At 36.6% G+C, this 22,965-nt stretch overlaps 1 protein-coding gene across 50 annotated transcripts in view; it reads right to left on the bottom strand.

Annotated features, from left to right (window-relative positions):
* Nucleotides 1-22,965, bottom strand: part of Ack-like (activated Cdc42 kinase-like) — a 290,732-nt gene that overhangs the window by 34,931 nt on the left and 232,836 nt on the right. For 49 of the 50 annotated variants that reach the window (XR_010856904.1, XR_010856903.1, XR_010856900.1 and 46 more), the window contains one exon: nt 16,283-16,332. The exons of the other annotated variant lie outside the window; for it this stretch is intronic. The gene's annotated coding sequence lies outside the window, so the exon portion shown is untranslated. The remainder of the gene's footprint in view (nt 1-16,282; nt 16,333-22,965) is intronic. 50 annotated transcript variants of the gene reach the window in all.

Here is a 22,965-nt window from a genome sequence, read left to right as displayed (position 1 = left end):
AAAGACGCAACTCGATCAGGAAACTTCCAAGTTCTGTTCCTTCGAAACTATATTGCAAAATGGTGTTAATTCTGCAGACGCATATCCTTAAATTTCCACTGTTATTACTGGTGTACAGCTACTGTCAAGATGACGGTGAGCTAACAGAGGGTCGAAACGGCAACTGAAAGTGAGGTATTTTCATTACATAGTGCTTACACATAGGCCTATAGTCAAGAGAGGATGGCTCCCGACTGGGCTTGGGTAGGTCTAAATACTGAGGCATTATTCGTAGATTATCGATGTTACTAAAAAAAAATATGTATACACATAGAAATTAGTATTATTCATAGTGGACATTTACCTGCATATAATAAGCCCTAAAGAAACAATAACAAAAAGAAGTATAGTATTATAATGAATATAAAATCAGTCCTACTATATTAGTTGCATTAAGTAATTTAATTTGTATACAGTACCAGAATACAAATTTTTTGTTTGTTTTACACACAGTCTACGGTAATCTACTTCCCGTTTAATTAACATAAAATCTTATGCAAAAAACCTAGAGCAACCTATCGTAACTTACGTAAGTATGGCTTATTGCAAAACCACTTGAACATTGCCGTTACTGTTAAAGGTACAAGCACACCCGAGAAAGTAACAGTAAATAAAAATAAATGAAAACGTGCCTAAGTATGACTCCCCACTAAACTAATGAAGCTTTCCAGCATAATGAAAAGCTCACTTTCAAAATAAAATAGCCTACTTGACACGGACAATCTCATTTAATCTGGATAAAAAGTTAAATCGAAAATAAAAATCCGGCGATAGAGTTAATTCCCAGGAACCGGGACTGGAATCTCGAATGAGCCCGAACAGAATTCCCAAAGTGCCGACAGTTACAATAAAACCCATTCCAGTTAAGCTCGCCTATTCCGGCCGGTTCAGAAAGGGTTTCAAACACGAGGATTCCAGGTGATTCCAGGCCGGTTCTGGAAACGTTAATAAAAGAAGGGAACGACTAGGTAATAAAAGCTATTAAGAAAACGAAGGCTTTTAAATAATGAAATAAATAAAAGCTTAAAAAAATAAGAGCTATCAAAAATACGTAGGTTTTGAAGTAGCAATCTTGTGGAAGAAATAACATTTACATTTTTTAACAGTTAAATAATAGATTCATTCTTTCTCTTTTGCTTTATTCACTGGTTTTCTCTTATACAAAAATACTAATCATGCTCATTCATTACGACTGCCTGTACATCTTGCGATATGTATGTATGTATGAATGTATAGAGAAGTATGTGTCTCCACCAATAATTATCATAGTTATTCACTTGTGCCTGGACCATGGCAATGCAATGTGTAATTAAAGCATCGCCATAGAAGCGATGTGTTTGGTGTCTGAGAGAGAGAGAGAGAGAGAGAGAGAGAGAGAGAGAGAGAGAGAGAGAGAGAGAGAGAGAGAGAGAGTTTTTTTGCAGTGCAGTGGTGAGAATATTTATTTAATTTTGCATCCTAACCAGTACTCTTTAGTAAAATATGCATATCTAGTTCTTAGATAATAATAATAATAATAATAATAATAATAATAATAATAATAATAATAATAATAATAATAACACCAGCTAGCTTGTAGTAACATAACAATTGGTACGAACACCAACCTGAGGGAGTGATAGAAAACGATCAGGCAAAGATCCTCTGGGACTATGGTATCAGAACAAATAGGGTGATACGTGCCAATAGACCAGAAGTGACGTTGATTGACATAATCAAGAAGAAAGTATCACCCATTGGTGTCGCAATACCATGGGACACCAGAGCAGATGAGAAAGAAAGAGAAAAAATTGATAAGTATCAAGACCCGAAAATAGAAATAAGAAGGATATAGCATTTGCCAGTGGAAATTGTACCCATAATCGTAGGAACACTAGGCACGATCCCAAGATCCCTGAAATGGAATCTGGAAAAACTAGATGCCGAAGCAGCTCCAGGACTCATGCAGAAGAGTGTGCTACTAGAAACAGCGCACATAGTGAGGAAAGTGATGGACTCCTAAGGAGGCAGGATGCAACCCGGAACCCCACACTATAAAAACCACCCAGTCGAACAGGATGGCTGCGAGAGTCCAAAATAATAATAATAATAATAATAATAATAATAATAATAATAATAATAATAATAATAATAATAATAAATTGGGATGAGTAACTTTGAACAGACAGCATCACAAAATGAACAAATATACAGAGCATAAACGGTTCTGGGTACAAGTTGCAAAACGGTTCTGGGTACAAGCTGCGATAAGTAAAAAAAAAAAAAAAAAAAAAACCCAGTAAACCACACAAATGGGAAAGAAATAACCGGTAAGGAGATGAACAGGTACAGTGCGAATATACAACAGAAAGGGCGCTTTACAAAGCTCTTCCAATGACCGCTCACGCTCCTATGGCCTTGGTATCTCTTCCCCCAATGGCAACACGATACAATGAAAATCTCCTAAATCACTTTCATAACAAAACACTACTTACAGTGGCCCACCACGCGCATACCTCTCAGGATTTAAATGGAAGTAAGTGCCTCTTGAAAATGACCGTTATTTCAGGAGGTCGTAAGGGTGAAAGTTTTCAAAGATGGCGACGGTTTCTGATGAGTGACAGATTCGTTTTTTTTTTTTTTTTTGGTAAAGGGGTGTGCCACAAGAAAATGGACTTAATTTGTCCTTGGCATAACGTTTATAATTGTATATGACATCGACGTCTTACTGTATGAATTGTTGAGTTATGACGTGGGAGATCTACTGTTTTCAGAGATGATCTTCCTCTTTATTTGTTTATTTTTTTAAGGTCACTTATCAGGGTAACCCAGTGGAATTATGTGGGACGATATAAGAGTGGGGTCTAACCCAGTAAATAGCAATAGAATCTTATTTCCCGAGACCCCAAAACTCTCCTTTGCCATACACCGGATCTGTCCGGTTAAGAAACATGCGCACATACGCCCGCGCAGGCGCACGTACACAAGGCAAACGGGCATAGAAAGCAAGTCGCAAGAACTGTGCAATTTCGTGAGCAACATTTTGAAGACCAACTTCATGCTCTAAATACTGATTACTTTGGCCTGTAAATGAATCTCAAGACGAAATGGATTTAAAAAAGTATACATCAGATGCTATTGGGCCGAAGCAAATCTTTATATAAGCAAAATATCAAGTTACTGTTCACTAAACACGACAATATTTCCTCAAGGAGCAAACTCCTCAAAAAAGTTCATAACTTCACGTCCCTTCCCCGCCGGTAAAATAAACATCAGCAGAGCGCCGCGGAATGAAAAACAAAAAGCACGCACTACTGAGGGTTACCACTGAGTTTTAATAAATCATATTTTTCCTAGAAAGCTTGTAATCTTTTCTTCAGGACACGATATGGCGTTTAGTACAGCAGCGAACAAATGAAGAGTGCGTGACCGTGAACAAGAGGTTAAATAAAAAAAAAAAAAGGCAGGAGAAAAACCGCTAATCTGGCGGGAAAGAAAACTGGCGCCAAATTGTGACGTCACATGAAAAGGTGGTGTTCGGTTCTGAAATGCAAGATGCCCATTTGCATAAGCATAAGGGACGAAGATGAAGATGATGCCGGCTACTACTGCTACTACTACTTACTCAACAGTAGTGGTGGTGGTTGTAGTTGTTGTTGTTGTGGTAGTAGCAGTACCTCTGATAAAATTTTTAGTTAATTTAAAATCTACAGCAAAACTATCGAATTCTTTTTTACACGGCCGAGACTTGACAATGCTACTACTGCTATTGCTAATTTAAATCACTACTATAACTACAACTAGTACTATCACTATTTTTTTCTTCTAGCGATACAAGTACTACCATTCCTACGCTACTGTCATACGACACCAGTACCCTAGACCCACGGGCTAACCTAGACCTATAGGCTAATACCGAACCTCCTCGTGCGTTCCTCGGTCGACCTCGGGGCATCGACCAAGTCCCCCTTCCCTCTCTCTTCTTCGTCCCCCGAGCGACGGCGATACCAACCAAGGTAACCAGATAGTCCCGGAGTAAAATTGACACTGGCGCCTCCTCTCTCTCTCTCTCTCTCTCCAAATACCCTTCCCTCTCTCTTCCCCTACCCCTCCCAACCAATCAAGCCCCCTTCCACAAAAGCCACGAGTTCGGAGAACGACGTAGCACCTTCCATCTGGCGAATCTCCGGCCCCGTAATGCAAGCCCGTAACGCAAACCCGTGACGCAGTCCCATAATGCAAGCCATTAACACAAACCCGCAATGTAATCAACCCCATGACCCAGCGCCACTGATGTGAAGCCTTCACGTAGTCCCATACTTTCACCTCGTAATGCAATTAAACAAAACTTGGCCCCATAATGCAAGCCATTGATCGGAGCCGATAACAGGCAGTCCTATGACACAACCCATTAACGCCAATATCGTAAAACAGCCCCATACCTTAACATTACTAAGAAGCCCAATGGTGGAACCACTCTGTACATATAAAATGCTAGTCCCATCCTGCAGCAGCGGAGTTTTATAATACATCCTCATAGTAACAGTAATAATAATGCAAATACAAGCAACCCCTTATACAGTATAGTACTGAGCTTTATCACAGAAATTTGTGAGTGAAAATTAGTTGACAAAAAAATTAAATAGGAAATAAAACTTCTTGAAATTTTTTTGAGCTATAAAATGTTGTAACACCCTGGGCAAATTATAGTTACTGTACAAGATACTGCACTTCATACTCGCCTGATCAAAATTAGGTGCAATCTTCAATGCTATCTCTCGCACGTACTGAAATACACAGACACATTATATGTACAGTATGTATGTATGTATATATATACATACACACATATAATGTATGTTTAATATATATATATATATATATATATATATATATACTGTGTATATATATGGATGTATGTACAGTGTGTGTGTATGTTCCAGGATAACCCTGAAACGCACTGAGTAATTTCAACCAAACTTGGTATACATATGACTTACTATCTAGAAAAGAATACCATGGGTTTAAGACATCACTAGCATCAAAGGGCACAAAAGGTGGTGGGGGTGGGAAGGGCTTCCCTGAAACTGGAGCTGGTTCTGCCTGTAGACTTGGTAACTAAATAAACTCTAAGGGTTTATACTTAATTTTCAGTATACATATGACTTACAAACTGGAAAAGAATACTGTTGGGGAGTAAGACATCACTGGCATCAAAGAGGGTGGGGTGACAAGGGGGTGACTTGTAAAAATAACTGAAAACGACAGATATTAGGGGGTCTAATCCACAGTTTTCAAGGTCGCTGAGATGGATAGTGAAAGTTTCGATTCCCTCAAGTCCAAGTTCAGCCCTGATAGGAATGGGGGGTGAGAAGGGAGTGAAATATAAAATGTCAAAAATGCTGGGCTATGTTGTTGAAGCAACTATCTTAACAGGAAAGGGAGAGAGTGAGAGTGAGAGAGAGAGAGGGGGTGAGAGCAGAGAGAGAGAGAGAGAGAGAGAGAGAGGCAGAGAGAGAGAGAGAGAGAGAGAGAGAGTTTATCGGTTGTTTGTCATTCAGTTTTTCCAGGTAGCGCCGGATTGGTCAGCTATATATATATATATATATATATATATATATATATATATATATATATATATATATATATATATATATATATATATATATATATATATAGTTATCCCTTAGATTAAAAATCAGAAGGATAAAACAATATCGTTTTATGATGCTTTTGTATACAACATAAGCATGTTTGTTGGCCAAAAAGAAATGTTCACGTCTGTGCACATATGTAAATGCTTACGTGTCCATGTAAATGATGTAAATGACTACACGAAGACGTCTATGCAGAATGCGTGTAAACAAAATGCAATTCCAACAGAATGCTTAAAACCAGGGTCGAACTCTCAGATAACACGGCCACAATGCTAGACCCATAAAAAAAAAAAAATTCACCCAAAGTGGAAAAAAAAAAAAAAAAAAACTTAAGACTTCACGCTCCATATAAGTGTTGCGCAGAAAAATAATGGTTGGAATTTATAACACAAAAATGTATGCTTAAGCAGCTCATAAAGTCATAACAAAAAAACTGCATATTATTGCAAGTGACATGCAAGGAAACTGCATAAACCTTGACCTGGTTTGATAATAATGACAAATGCAACGATGTAGTATGCAAGCGAAAATAAAATAAAATTAAAATGCATGCTAGAGATAAATGACAGCGGGACAGTTTATCACAGCGTATTGTTCACTTGCTTGATTCCACATAGTGTGATAGCAGTCATCATTATTTTATTGGTAGTGTATTCAGTTATTATTTCCTTTTAAAAGACATAACAACAGAATACACTAGAAATTAAACTACTGTGGATAATAATAATAATAATAATAATAATAATAATAATAATAATAATAATAATAATAATAATAATAATAATGATGCTAAAAAATTCCTAAGACATTTATCTTATATAATATGAAGGCTCAGCGATGTTAGTCAGTAACTGGCCGATATTCATGTTGGAAAAGGACAGTGTGCGGAATATGGGAAGTCTTTTATTACAATATTCAGTCAGAAATCGTTCGTCTGGGTTCAGGTTCTATTCAATATTCCGCACACTGTCCTTTTCCAACATGAATATCGGCCAGTTACTGACTAACATCGCTGAGCCTGAAAAGCGAATCATAAGGAGGATAGAAAAGACACTATATAAGATAAATTCGCATAACACAGCCATCCTTTTTAATAAGACCTGTTTAAAAGAGGGTCTACTCCCTTCAAATAATAATAATAATAATAATGCTAAAAAATTCCTTTAATAATAATAATGCTAAAAAATTCCTAAGACATTTTTTAATAAATAGTTCGCTTTCTACTAATATTATAATAATAATAATAAATAATAATAATAATAATAATAATTATAATAATAATAACAATAATAACAATAATAATGTTCACCTATATGTACATAACAAAATGGCAGAAACTCAAATTTCCCCTAATGATTCTTCTTTTTCATAATAATAATAATAATAATAATAATAATAATAATAATAATAATAATAATAATAAAATCATGAAAGAAATCCAGACCACAATAAATTCCCGATATACACCATTTCTTGAGCAAAGCCTGGATCAAATTTGCAATCGGTCACAGTAGGGTGGAGGCCACGATACTGAATCGGTAATGTCAGGACATGTTATTACGAGAAAAAAAAAATATATATATATACATACACAATATATATATATATATAATATATATATATATATATATATATATATATATATATATATATATATATATATATATATATATATATATATATATATGTTTTATTCATCCGTGGCTCCCAATACATGAGGCAGAAAAGAGTTTCCCGGAATTTTGTTTTTCACTATTGGTTTGAAAAAGGAGTTTGTTAAATTTACTGCCCTTCCCGAACCGTTCACAAATGTAAAAATTAACACATGCCTGTGAGCGCGCACACACACACACATATATATATATATATATATATATATATATATATATATATATATATATATATATATATATATATATATATATAATTATATATTTGTATATATATTATATATACTGTAAATGTATATACAGAGAGAGAGAGAGAGAGAGAGAGAGAGAGAGAGAGAGAGAGAGAGAGAGAAGGCAATTTGTATCCGTATCTCTATTTCTGTGTGTGCAACAACAATAGCCTACAGGTTATGAATTCCAATTTTACACATGCCGTCATCCAGCACGGGGACAACTGGCCTCATATAAGTCCACAGAATAATGGTGTCTCGTTCCCAGCTCCGCGCCGGTACGTAACGTCTTTAGCACTGAAACATACCTTTCCCAACCCTAGCTTACATTTACTGTAATTTCTGAGAGTCTAAGTACAAGAGCCTAAATACTGTATAAGTTTGACAGGGAGACTGAGAAATATATAGACAGATCGACCAATCGCCTGGGTTCAAATTATACTCGCTATTCTCTTTGCATTTTAATACATCTTTATCCATTTATTAATTCATTATTTTTTTATCTGTTTAATAAGTGAGATCTGTTCTTTCTGCATTTTCCTTTACCTTCTTTTATTTCCTAATGAACACCATATGCTTTGGAAGCTTGAAATTTCAAGTCAATGGCCCCTTTGGTGGGCTTGATCCATAGGAATAGGGTTCATCTTCTGAATAATAATAATAATAATAATAATAATAATAATAATAATAATAATAATAATAATAATAATAATAATAATAATAATAACAAATATTTCCAAGGATTTCCTAGAATAGTACAGAACAGAATATATGAGTTAGGCCAAAGGCCAAGCGATGGGACCTATGAGGTCACTCAGCGCTGAAGCTGAAACTGAGAGTAAAAAGGTTTGAAAGGTGTAACAGGAGGAAAACCTCGCAGTTGCACTATGAATCAATTGTTAGGAGAGGGTGGATAGCAAGACGGTAGAAAGAAAATATGAACGGAGGTACAATAAAGGGAATGAAAGGGGTTGCAGCTAGGGGCCGAAGGGACGGCTGCAAAGAACCTAAGTAATGCCTACAGTGCACCACAGGAGGTGCACTGACGGAACTAACCCCCTACGGGCAAAGGAGCTCCAGTATAAATTCGACAGGGAGACTGATATGTTAATCGACAGAAAGACCAATCACCTGGGTTCACGTTTCACGCTAAATATTCCCAAGGATTTCTTGGGACTATTTCTTGGGAATATTTCTCAAGAATGTTTCTTGGGAATACTTCTTCCGATTATTTCTTGGGAATATTTTTAGGAATATTTTTTGGGAATATTTCTTAGGAATCTTTCTCAGGAATATTTCTCAGGAACATTTTTTAGGAACATTTCTTGAGAATATTTCTTAGGAATATTTTGTGGGAATATTTCTCAGGAATATTTCTTGGGAATATTTTTTAGAAATATTTCTTGGGAATATTTCCCAGGAATATTTCTTGGGAATATTTTTTATAAATATTTCTTGGGAATATTTCGACAGGGGCCAACTCGCTCGATGACGAACGAGTTCGACGTCCCTCACGAAATGACCCGTGAGGACAATCACGAACACTCGCAGAGACTTCTCTCTCTCTCTCTCTCTCCTGATTTTCGTCCTCTAATTTCTTACTCTTCTTGTTGTTCTTCTCCTTTGGTTTATCTTCTTGGTCCTAAAGTCATATTATTCCTCTTCCGTATTCTCTCTCTATCTTTATCTTCTTAGCCTTTTCCTCTTGCAAATTTTTTTCTTCTTCCTACTTATTATTCTTTCTCTTTATGCGTTCTCCTCTTCCTACTCTTACTCTTCCTTATTCGTTCTCCTCTTCCTACTCTTATTTTTCCTTACCCTTCCTTCTCGTCCTCATTCTTTTTCATCTTTCTCTTCATCTCCTTTTTCGTTCTTCCTCTTCATCTTTCTATATCCTCCTCCTCCTCCTCCTCCTCCTCCTCCTCCTCCTCCTCCTCCTCCTCCTCCTCCTCCTCCTCTTCTTCTTCTTCTTCTTCTTCTTCTTCTTCTTCTTCTTCTTCTTCTTCTTCTTCTTCAGCGCCACACTGGCTCGATGTAATTCTATGCTTGGGATGCAAAGCCCTAATTATGTGACAGTTTATTAATGATATTCTCTTTTTCTCGGCTGACTACATGCAGGAATGCATGAGAGAGAGAGAGAGAGAGAGAGAGAGAGAGAGAGAGAGAGAGAGAGAGAGAGAGAGAGAGAGAGAGATAATGATTTTATGCTGGATATCAAATCATGACATTCCGTAAGTGTGATTGTATATGTGCGTGTAAGAGAGAGAGAGAGAGAGAGAGAGAGAGAGAGAGAGAGAGAGAGAGAGAGAGAATTATTTTATACTGGATATCAAATCAGGGCGTGTGTGTGTATAATGAGAATTATTTTATACTGGATATCAAAAATGGCAGAGGAGTGAGAGTGAGAGAGAGAGAGAGAGAGAGAGAGTGTAGAGAGAGAGAGAGCTGGATATCAAATCATAAAATTCTGTTAGTGTGAGTGAGTGTGTGTGAGAGAGAGAGAGAGAGAGAGAGAGAGAGAGAGAGAATGATGATTTTATACTGGATATCAAATCAGGGCGTGTGTGTGTATGAGAGAGAGAGAGAGAGAGAGAGAGAGAGAGAGAGAGAGAGAGAGAGAGAGAGAGAGAGAGAGAGAGAAATTTTAAGCTGGATATCAAATCATAAAATTCTGTAATTGTATATGAGTGTGTGTGTGTGTAAGAGAGAGAGAGAGAGAGAGAGAGAGAGAGAGAGAGAGAGAGAGAGAGAATAATCACATGCTCGAGCACGCAATGAAAAATTTATGGAATTTACGGGCAAGAACATACATTTTCAAGGCTGTTTAAAATGCAAAGCAGAAAATAACTTTAAAATGCAGAGAGAAAATAACCGTCCTTCAACGATTATATGAATATCGTATTACATACTCAGTGTCACAGGATGAATCAAATGCTTGTTTTATTTCCAAGAAAAATGAATAAATAAAATATTCATCGAACCAGTTAAGTGATATCGGGTAGGAAATCACAAGTGAAACCGCAAGACCGCATTCGGTCACCTGAGAGAGAGAGAGAGAGAGAGAGAGAGAGAGAGAGAGAGAGAGAGAGAGAGAGAGAGAGAGAGAGATTATTTTATGCTGGATATCAACTCATGACATTCCGTAAGTGTGTGTGTGTGTATATATAGAGAGAGAGAGAGAGAGAGAGAGAGAGAGAGAGAGAGAGAGAGAGCAATGCTTCATCTAGAATTCTCGCTTAGTGTGATAATTAGCAAAAGATTCCGGGTTCGATTTCCGAGCGAGCTGTAACTCTGTAGGAATGCCTCTGTAAACCCAACAGTAATTCATGTACCTGGTAGTTAGTCGCCTGTGTATGGAACTGACGACCCCATCCCAAACATTTTTTGCAACCTGATATGGTCACAATTGAAGTCAAAATTCTTAGGAGACGACAGAGCGCTAAAGAACCAATCCCTCTTGAGTGGAAAAGGGTAAACAGTCAATAAAATATATATATATACACAAAGACATAGATGTATATATATATATATATATACATACATCTATATAAATATACATACATATACATACATACACAAAAGAGTTTAAGTATACAAACAGTCCAAAAAGCCTATCTCCATCAACACGCAGAGCTCATTAGTGAAAGGAAAACACGAATTATTTATGGAAAAAAAAATAGTCTCCTTTCACCTCCTCAAGTAACCATTATTTTAAGAGCATCGAGTTTCTTGATCCGTCAAACGACGATCAGAAGTCAAGGTCAAGTGGTCGCCGGCCAATTAACGGTCTTCCGCTTGTTTATATTGGTGGTTTGAATAACTGGTCGTAATTGGAGTAAATGGAGCTGACGGTACCTTGTAGGATGTTGCCCAGTCAAAACATGTATACTACTGTTGAGGAGAGAGAGAGAGAGAGAGAGAGAGAGAATTTTATCAGTCAAAACATGTATACTACTGTTGAGAGCTTGAGAGAGAGAGAGAGAGAGAGAGAGAGAGAGAGAGAGAGAGAATTTTATCAGTCAAAACATGTATACTACTGTTGAGGCTAAAGCTTGAGAGAGAGAGAGAGAGAGAGAGAGAGAGAGAGAGAGAGAGAGAGAGAATTTCATCTGTTAAAACAAGTATACTATTTTTTCCAGAGAGAGAGAGAGAGAGAGAGAGAGAGAGAGAGAGAGAGCATGCATTTTTTCCTGACGCGAACTAAATAAATATTCAAAGCAATTTGGTCATTCAGCGCCTTCAGCAAATACCAGTGAGAGACAGATCCTGGGTAGAATCTTTTTCACCTATAATGTATATGGGGCAATTGGTGACTATCGAAGGCGACCTCCTGATTAACGCAGAATATGAAAGCAACTACGAAACTTGAAGAAGCAAAATTAACTCCACACTGGCAATTGTTTCTACAAAATTCACAATGATAATTAACGTAATTACGCTGTATTTGTTACAAAAGCATCGATAACAAACACTACTACAAAAATGCCTAATTAGTCCTACTATTTTTCTTCCAAATTACAAAAATCTTTGCTAACTTACAATAATTCTGCTCAAACTTACAATTCTGCTCAAATAATAAACTTGATTAGCGGAGTCTCTCTAAATTTAATATAACAACAATAACAAGTAAAAAATGGGGAAAAAATTAATCAAGATTGATAACAAGGAAAATCCACTTTGCAAGACAGAGACAGCTACCAGAAAGGTAAGAACATCATAAATTAAAAGTCAAATTATACTCCAGGACCTTTTAAAACATCCAACGGGAGCGGAACATCGTGATGAATTGCACAAACAGAAGCGTAACATCCATCATCTTCAACATCAACCTCACAACCACCACGGCGCTATCACAAGAAGTACTATTTTAATGCACTTGGCCACTCCACGCCAGTCTTGTGGGCCCTAGCTTATGCTGCAGAGAGAGAGAGAGAGAGAGAGAGAGAGAGAGAGAGAGAGAGAGAGAGAGAGAGAGAGAGAGAGAGAGAGAGAGAAATGTACACTACTGTTCAGGCTAAGGCCTAGAGAGAGAGAGAGAGAGAGAGAGAGAGAGAGAGAGAGAGAGAGAGAGAGAGAGAGAGAAATGTACACTACTGTTCAGGCTAAGGCCTACGAGAGAGAGAGAGAGAGAGAGAGAGAGAGAGAGAGAGAGAGAGAGAGAGAGAGAGAGAGAGAGAGAGAGATCAAACATCCCAATAAATTAAATTCTCAACAACTACTATTTCGAGGGGAAACAACTTTCTGGATGGTACAACAAACAGGACAGGGTGAAGGGAACATCTTCCACGACGGTATAATAACTCATTGGCTCTCATATCAGTCTCCTAAGGTCTCTTGCAAGTTAGTATGCACTTACTTTATGGGTAAGGTTGCTAGTCCCAAGCAAATCACACCCAACCTCAACCACCAAACGATGCCTGCCTTCAAGGAACAAAACTCTCTCTCTCTCTCTCTCTCTCTCTCTCTCTCTCTCTCTCTCTCTCTCTCTCTCTCTCTCTCTCTCTCCAGTCTTCTACGATCTGTAATTTTCTGCAGTGTGCAAAATTATATAGATGACATAAAAAAGAAGAATGGAAAGTAACATGTAACCTTAATAAATAAATTTTGTCTTTGTGTAAACTTTTATTTTTCTCAATGAGTTGTTTTATAAGTCGTTCCTCCAATCACCCGAGCCACTCCTCACTTTAGCAACAACAAAACAACAACACCAAAAGCAGCAACAACACTAACTTTAATAATGTAAGACACAACCAAAAGCAAAGTGTCCATCCCAGGCATGTTGAAATCATCAACCTCTCGCTGCCCTGAAATCCTAAGATCCTCCAAGATCCTTATCTGACGCGAGCAAGCAACTGGGATCCTGGACCCAGAGGCTAAGCTCCTTAACGCGCACGTACACACACACACACACACACACACGTACACACACAAACATACACATGCTGACAAACTAATGTAGGCTAAGCATCAATGCAGACGGTTTGGAGGCAACTTGACGAGACAGCCTGAATTTAATTCAAAATTTAAATGTATTTCAATGTAACGAATCATCAAGGTTAAACCGCCCTCCGCCCTCTCTCTCTCTCTCTCTCTCTCTCTCTCTCTCTCTCTCTCTCTCTCTCTCTCTCTCTCTCTCTCTCTCACAAGCGACCCTTGAACATGAGACGACGCTACTTGAGATATAAAAAAAAAATATGTGAAAAATTACAAGAAGTAATAACAAACCCAAACCTTCAAGCACTACCACCAGAGGGGGGGTCGAGATTGCAATACCGCGAAGATTATTGTCATAACTGACCCCATAAACAGACTTGGCGTCACTCACTCACTCACCAGAGAGAGAGAGAGAGAGAGAGAGAGAGAGAGAGAGAGAGAGAGAGAGAGAGAGAGAGAGACTGCTCACCTAAATGTGAAAAAAAAAGAGTATTTCTGAAGTAGCAATATTAGTATTCAAGGCCAATACGGCTGCCTGAGAGATCTCAGCAGTTCTGAGTCGGCCGAATCGTGTTGATTGCATGCTTTCTGTACCTCCTTCAAGTGGAGCGTGACTCTCTGCTTGGTTCGGTTTAAACGAAGTGTGAGTTGTAGGATGGTTCAGGATAAATGGAGTGTGACTACGATGCTCGAGTATGAAAGGAAAATATCCCTTGAGTAGACTCTGACTGAGAGAAATCAGATTGGCAGATTGCTTCGGTCTAGATAACTTAGGTAACGTAACCTACTTCGGTCTAAAAAGTTAAGTATACCTCAGTTTTACCAGACCACTGAGCTGATTAACAGCTTTCCTACGTCTGGCCCGAAGGATTAGACTTATTATTTTACGTGGCTAAGAGTGGGATTACATCTAGACTGCTCCAACCTAGAAAAACGCAGGCTACATGACTCAGGCTGCTAAACCTCTTTAGTCTAAAGGAAATTTAAACCATTAAGCTGCTGCTGTTAGCAAGAACTGTTATTCCGGGACCGGTTCAATCTAAAATGAAGTTGGGCTCCTGGACTCCTTCAGTCTAGACTAGGTCAGTTTAGAAGACTTCTCTAGTCCGAAAGAAATCAGGTTGCTTGCGCACCGCCTCAGTCTCAAACAAACGTTGCAAATATCATGAGGAGTCATTACAGCCCGACAGTGATGCGTCTAAGGGCAAAAGAATAAAAAAAAAAAAATACATAAATAAAGTGGAACCGAGATGCTGACAGAGAAAGAGATTCTTACTTTTAAGATCTCTCTCTCTCTCTCTCTCTCTCTCTCTCTCTCTTCCCACGAGTTTCTCAATGATGTGTCTCAGAAACCAGAATTTGAACTCATAAAATCTTATTAGTTTATTATTTAAATTACGACATTTTAAACGTACTACAGAACCCAGATCATGATAAAGTGATAAGATAATGACTTCGACAAGGACGGGGCCGCCATGATGTTGCTATTGTTTATTGTTCGTGGAGAGAGAGAGAGAGAGAGAGAGAGAGAGAGAGAGAGAGAGAGAGAGAGAGAGAGAGAGAGAGAATGTGTAAACATATCCAATGCTTGTAGCCGCAGACCTCATCAAGCCACATGCTCACATCCAAGAGGCTTGTGACTGCCCTTGTGCATCACAACCCACTTCATTGCCTTTCTCTCTCTCTCTCTATGTATGTATATATATATATATATATATATATATATATATATATATATATATATATATATATATATATATATATATATATATATAAAAGCATGTATGTGTGAGATGAAGGTAGCTCAAACGCACTGTATGAAAATAAATACAATGAAAAGATTTATTTCCTAAATAGACATTCATTACTGACTAAATTGATGGAGCACAGATTCATTCTCTCTCTCTCTCCGATGTCAACAAAAAGTTGAACAGCAAGACCGCAGATAATTAATCACAAGAACAGGCATTTCAAAATATATGCCCTTTGCTGTCTATACTGATGAAGGATCTCTCTCTCTCTCTCTCTCTCTCTCTGTGTGTGTATTAGCGTGTGCCTGTGTGAGATGAAAGTAGCTCAAACGCACTGTATGAAAATAAATAGAGCGAAAAGATCTATTTCCTAAATAGATATTCATTATTGACTAAATTGATGGAGCACAGAGCACAGATTCATTCTCTCTCTCTCTCTCTCTCTCTCTCTCTCTCTCTCTCTCTCTCTCTCTCTCTCTCTCCGATGTCAACAAAAAGTTGAACAGCAACACATCAGATAATTAATCACAAGTAAGGCATTTCAAAATATATGCCCTTTACTGTCTATACTGATGAAGGATCTCTCTCTCTCTCTCTCTCTCTCCACCGTGAGCAGGTCCTTATTGTAATCTGCAGACATTTTCACTCGAATTCTAATAATAAAACTTGATTTCTTTGCTAGAAGCATTTAAGCAAGCTGAAATCATTTATTTTCCTGATGAATTCGTAAACATAATATTTATACTAGCTGTTTACATATGCCATTATTAAATAAACAAATCATGGAATGTTGGTAAGAGAAATTAATAAAGCAAAAATGAATGTTGCTTCAAAAAAACAAATAAAAATTATTATTTGTCCAGCAGGAAAAAACTAAACAAACAAATTTACAACTGCCGATAGAGAACCGGCCCCAGACAGAAATATTAAGAAGTTTGTGAAGCCAAGAGTAAAAAGAAATTGATTACGGCTAAATTTGAAGTTTTTTCATCAAGATACATATAAAAACATGTGAGACTTACAGACAGATCAGCAGTCCTTTCCTGGCAGCCACAGAGCAGAGTTAACGTCCCTGAAATCGAAGAAATTACGAAATTAATTTCAATAAATGGAAAATTCCACTTTCACTCCTTGTTCTTAATTTGCCTTGGGACTGGCTTATTGTAATGTCCTCTAATCTTTCTGTAATCACAACTGCTATATATATATATATATACAAATGTAATTACCTACATATATATATATATATATATATACTCTCTAATCTTTCTGTAACACACATAATAATATATATATATATATATATATATATATATATATATATATAGAGAGAGAGAGAGAGAGAGAGAGAGAGAGAGAGAGAGAGAGAGAGAGAGAGAGAGAGAGAGAGTGTCACTAAATGCAGTGGGCTATTTGAGATAAGCTGTCATAAGAAATTACACCATAATAAATAAATAACTGAAGTACTACAGAACTAGTGTAAAACACAACTTGTGATTTTCCATTTAATTCTGAAGGGTGAGACGCAATAAATTATCCTCTAACCTCCCAAAAAAATCAAGAAAAAAAAAATTCCAAGCCTATCACATGACCTGACATTCCAAGGAGAGTAACTGGATACTACCGTCATTAATCGCATCTTAACCATCGATTGCTGTAACCTAACCCGACCTCGGTCTCGGGAATGCTTAATATTTCGCCCAAGAACCGCTTCTCACATTTGCAGCGTACTTACGAAGTTGAAGGACATGATAATAAATGTCATGGAAAATGTTTGATAAATTCTGATAAGTGACACATTGCACAAATTACTTTATAAAATCTTATTCTTATATTCTGAAAATAAAAACTGAAAGAATACAACAAATTACAAAAATTATAATTTTATTTTCCTAAATCGTAACAGATTTTAATTATAAGCTTTACATAGATTTTATGTAATGCTCTTTTTCTATCGGTATAAACTGAAATACAAGAAACACTTTTCCATACATATATAATTGAAATACAAAAAACACTACCATAGATACAAAATTGAAATACAAGAAACACTTTTCCATAGATAGAAAATTGAAATACAAAAACACTTTTCCATATATATAAAATTGAAATACAAGAAACACTTTTCCATAGATATAAACTGAAATACAGAAGAAACACTTTTCCTCAGATATAAAACTGAAATAAAACTGAATTTCAATCTTTTGAAAGTACTACTAATTCTGATACGGCGCGACATCACAGAATACATTCTAACGAATAACTTTTGTTACCTAAAATGACTAATAAAAACAAAAAAGAAAAATATCACCAAGATTTTCTTCCCTTTGCAAAAAGCTTGATTTGTTAAGTAATAAAAAAAAAAAAATATTACATTCAAACTCAAGACTAAGAGATGTGAGGAAATCAACACCGTCCCAGAAATTTTCAATTCAAGACACACAAAATGAAATCAATATTGCTGGAGGAGGTTAAGATACCGTAGGTGAAAACCAATCTTCAAAAATGAGAGAGAGAGAGAGAGAGAGAGAGAGAGAGAGAGAGAGAGAGAGAGAGAGAGAGAGAGAGAGAGATTTTAATGACGGTAAAACTAAAATATTCTTATATATTCGCTTCCTGCTCTGCATGGAATTCAGAATGAGACTGCAGTCGAGTGACCTTTACAATTATTAACAGCCAAGTGGGTATTGCTAATTAGTAATACCCAAGAGGGTATTAATAACAAGTGGGTACTACTAATTAGTAATACCCAAGAGGGTATTAATAATCATAAACAATATCCATAATTAAACAAAGCACGATTGCAAGCAAATGTTGATGAACGTAAAAAAAAATACTCATTATTTTTCTGTCAACTTTCCCCTTCGCTCAGCTAAATTTATAGTTAAGCGGGCAGCTAATTCTGAAGCTATGGCAAAATAAAAATAAAAAGGTCTTCAGAAATTTCAATATGAATGTTGCCTGAAATTGAAAGTTTTAACATGAGTCATAATCATTTCTACACTTGACAAGGTGAGCAAAATCTCAATAAATCTCCGTAAATCTCTACATAAAATAACAGAAATCTCAGGCACCTTCTTTCTCTAGTTATGTTGCAAACTAGACCAGATTTGCTGAACAGCAGCACCAATATGCAGTAAAGGTGCCTCACTGTTGAAGCTCTCAGTTCCAGAGGTCCTTTATTCCTCGCACCGCTGGGCTGTGGAGCAGTCTCCCTGAGGATGTGCGCTTGGAACCTCAAAAGTTCAAGCAATGCATTACTACCCTAAAATAATTCTCCTTGCATTTTACTTCTCTTACCTATTTAATTATTCATTATTTTATTTATTAAATTATTTTGTTTATTCTAATAAATGATCTCTTCTTTCTGTATTCCCTGTTACCTTCTGTTACTCCTTTTAAATGTAAACCATATTCTTTGTAAGCTTGAATTTCAAGTCAATGGCCTCTGTGGCCTTGTTCCACACGAATAGGGTTCCTCTTCTGAATTATAATGACAATTTGAGTGTCAGGTCTGGTTTTTTCTGTCCTAAAAAACGACGTACATGACGCCTCAAGTCCAAAACCATATAACAACGATTAACCATGTGCCGAATTTGATACGGGTACTTTCCACGTCAACAAAGGAAAATGCAGTGACTACAATTATCACATTCGAAGTAATTAAAACGTCATACGCATCACAAAAAACCCGTGAGTATCATCACCATCTTGAAATACGATAAAGATTGGTGCTAACAACCACTCCCTTTTAGAACCAGATACCTGATATCACAACATGAAACTATGAATATTCATAAAAAATTATAATACCGCACATGGCGACATTCAGGACATCATCGCCCCTCCTCTCTCTCTCTCTCTCTCTCTCTCTCTCTCTCTCTCTCTCTCTCTCTCTCTCTCTCTCTCGTGTAGCCGAATCTTGAAGCCTCACATGCGAGATGGTGGGATTAAAAACTCCTGCTATTCACAATACCCTCTTTTATGCCCGGAGCATGATGATAATAATTGTTAGCAACGCCACAACACTTAATGATGCCCACTTCATGCGAGAGAGAAAGAGAGAGAGACGAGAGGCAGAGATAAGTGTGAGTGGGGGGGGAGAACGCTTATAGAATGACGTTTCTCAATTAAAGCGTAAAATACGCCAAAAAAAAGAAAAAATAAAAAAATATATACTCTCTTGATTAGAGGACCTCAGGCGCCTTCGGCAAATCTTTTCGCGGATCTGTTTTCTCAAATGAGGGTCCTCGGAGCCATTCCGTGAGGTTTATGGGAATTTCGCCAGCAGGATTTGCATACCCCTTGGAAAGAGAGAGAGAGAGAGAGAGAGAGAGAGAGAGAGAGAGAGAGAGAGAGAGAGAGAGAGACGACTATGCCTGTGCATATGACTGCAACCAGTGCCTCAGGATATCCCGTGATTTTTTATTTATATATATATATATATATATATATATATATATATATATATATATATATATATATATATATATATATATAATGTGTGTGTGTATGTGTGCATGTGTGCATGCGCACGCAGGAGCACACACGTCTTTGTTGTGGTGTATAGCACATGAAACATATTTTCAAAATTTTGAAAAACTCGAACTAAACTCAAAACAGCTGTCGCACACTATAGTAGATTAGCAGGCGATAGTGTAAGCTGAGCTCCTGTGGGCAGCAGAAGAGTTGGAAGACCTACACCTACTTGGATGGAGACACCTCGCAGGAGGCTGGAGATGAGTGGAGATTTGCGGAAGTGAAAGCGCATGAAAGTCATACGTAACGGATTTTACAAAGGCACTTTGCGTCGCAAGGTGTTGGATACGATGATGATGATGATATTATTATATTCGATATTAATGATACAATAGAATGATTTTCATTATTCGATATTAACGATACATTAAAATGATCATCATTATTCAATATCAATGATACATTAAAATGATGATCATTATTCGATATTAACGATACAATAGAATGATTTTCATTATTCGGTATTAATGATACATTAAAATGACCATCATTATTCAATATCAATGATACATTAAAATGATGATCATTATTTGATATTAATAATACACGAACACAAAACAAGAAAAAAGGATCATTTATTCATCAACGAAGCCCCCAAAAAGATTACAAAAATCAGACTGAAAAAGGAAAGAAAAGCAGAGCCAGTGGTAAATAAACGAACAAACAATGGAAAACTAAATAACAAAAGAAAAATAAACGCATAAACAGTAGTCGAGAAAACGGGAAAAGGTTAGAGCTTACAAAAAAAAAAAAAAAAAAAAAAAAGCAAAAGGACTGAAAGCACCTGACACTAACCCCACCTTACCTCCCAACTCCCCCTCCCCTCCCCTCCCCTTTCCAACACACCTGAATAAATAATCACATTATCTCCTGGGATCACCTGCAGGTCAACAACTTACCTTTATGACCTCGCTGGGTACGACGGGTTAAAGGGATTTTTTCCCAGGCCTTCAATTTGACTGGGTTTGACATCCACATGGGAAATCTCAAACCCTGTGTGTGTACGTGTGTGTATATATAAGTACACAATGATTATACACACATATGTATATATATTTAACATATATAAATATATATATATATATATATATATATAATGAATATATATACATATATATTATACTGAAGTTAATCACTTGCACAACTGTTCTGTGTATTCATACAAATAAGATCAAGACCTCATTTTACAGGATGGTGTCTAACGAAGATTTTATTACAAATAAGTTACAAGCTTTCAAGGTCTATCTGTCCCCATCGTCTGGTAGCCTTGAAAGCTTGTAACTTTATTTTATATATATATATATATATATATATATATATATATATATATATATATATATATATACATATATATATATATTATATATATATATATATATATATATATATATATATATATATATATATATATATATGGTGCTCGCATATGCCTGTAGTCAATTTTTCTATCTTAAAATAATTAGAATAGTTACATACATTTCTCATTCTTATTCACATGATCTGTGTGACAAATGTATATCTCTAGATCTCAAAATAAATTGAAAACATCTCTCGATTTTTTTACAATAACTACATAGCTGTAGCATCACGATTTACGAAAAATCAAAGAAAAACTACAGAGGTTTGGAAAATCTAAGCCCTCCTACTTAACGTCGTTCAACGTTAAAGTTTCGGCAGATTAACATCATCATAAATCCTTCAAGCCATCACTACAGCTGCCAAGTAACTTATTAGACAAAGATTAATCTTTCAATATTCACATTAAACACTTAGTAATTATCTATCCATACTTGGGAGAGAGAGAGAGAGAGAGAGAGAGAGAGAGAGAGAGAGAGAGAGAGAGAGAGAGAGAGAGAGAGAGAGAGAGAGAGAGAGAGAGATATTATGGATGTCATATATTTGACTGATCACCCACGCCTGTTATTTTACTTCTAACATCCATCCCTTTCTCCTATTCCAACAAGGCTTAGACCCACAACAGTCAACAAACCACCAGGTACACAATGAACAGCTTAGTTTTATCAACAAACCACCAGGTACACAATGAACAGCTTAGTTTTATATCACAATAGATCCAAAAGAACGTGACTACAGTAGATACCTGATCACTCCCTCCTCGCCCAAGATCGAACCAGGTACCTCTCGTTACTGAGGCGTGCTGAGAGAGAGAGAGAGAGAGAGAGAGAGAGAGAGAGAGAGAGAGAGAGAGAGAGAGAGAGAGAGATAGCTTTAATATAAATTCTAACATGGTCATATAATTTATTAACTGATTCTCTAGCTGTCAAAGTCTGCCGTGAGAAGATTCACCTGAGTGGGCCCATGGCGAATGGCCAACTTTCATTTAGTTCTTATAATAATAATAATAATAATAATAATAATAATAATAATAATAATATAATAATAATAATAATAATAATAATAATAAGAAGAAGAAGAAGAAGAAGAAGAAGAAGAAGAAGAAGAAGAAGAAGAAGAAGAAGAAGAAGAAGAAGAAGAAGAAGAAGAAGGAGATTTTTATAAGGAAATTGTACAATAACATAAGAACTTTGTTTACTGGAAAGCTAGACGGATATATTAATTTATTTAATGCCAATTTAATAAAAATATCACATATTAAAATACAAACAAATAATAATAATAATAATAATAATAATAATAATAATAATGCTTTTCTGTCCATACTGTAAAAGTTATGTCTGAATAAGGTTCTCTCTCTCTCTCTCTCTCTCTCTCTCTCTCTCTCTCTCTCTCTCTCTCTCTCTCTCTCCCTCTCTCTCCCCACCCCTAATATCAGGTTGGTTGGTAACATGAAGAATGGGGAGACATAAATGGGAAGGCGTTATGCTCTGAGTGATGGCTACGTGAAAAAAGGAAAGGGAACTGAGGAAATACAATAAATGAGGAACATGCACAGGAGGAAATAGGAGGGACGCGATAAGGAGATAATGAATTAAAAGAGAGAGAGAGAGAGAGAGAGAGAGAGAGAGAGAGAGAGAGAGAGAGAGAGAGAAACTTAAGGAAGGAAAGGTGCAAAGATTTTCTGGAGAGAGAGAGAGAGAGCGAATTGAGGAAGGAAATGGGGCGAATATTTTCTACAGAGAGAGAGAGAGAGAGAGAGAGAGAGAGAGAGAGAGAGAGAGAGAGAGAGAGAGAGAGAGGCAGACGG

Source organism: Macrobrachium rosenbergii, chromosome 23 (assembly GCF_040412425.1).
Source record: "Macrobrachium rosenbergii isolate ZJJX-2024 chromosome 23, ASM4041242v1, whole genome shotgun sequence".
Lineage (NCBI taxonomy): Eukaryota > Metazoa > Arthropoda > Malacostraca > Decapoda > Palaemonidae > Macrobrachium > Macrobrachium rosenbergii.
Note: the sequence above shows the minus strand (reverse complement) of the source record. Positions and strands in the feature narration are given on the sequence as shown.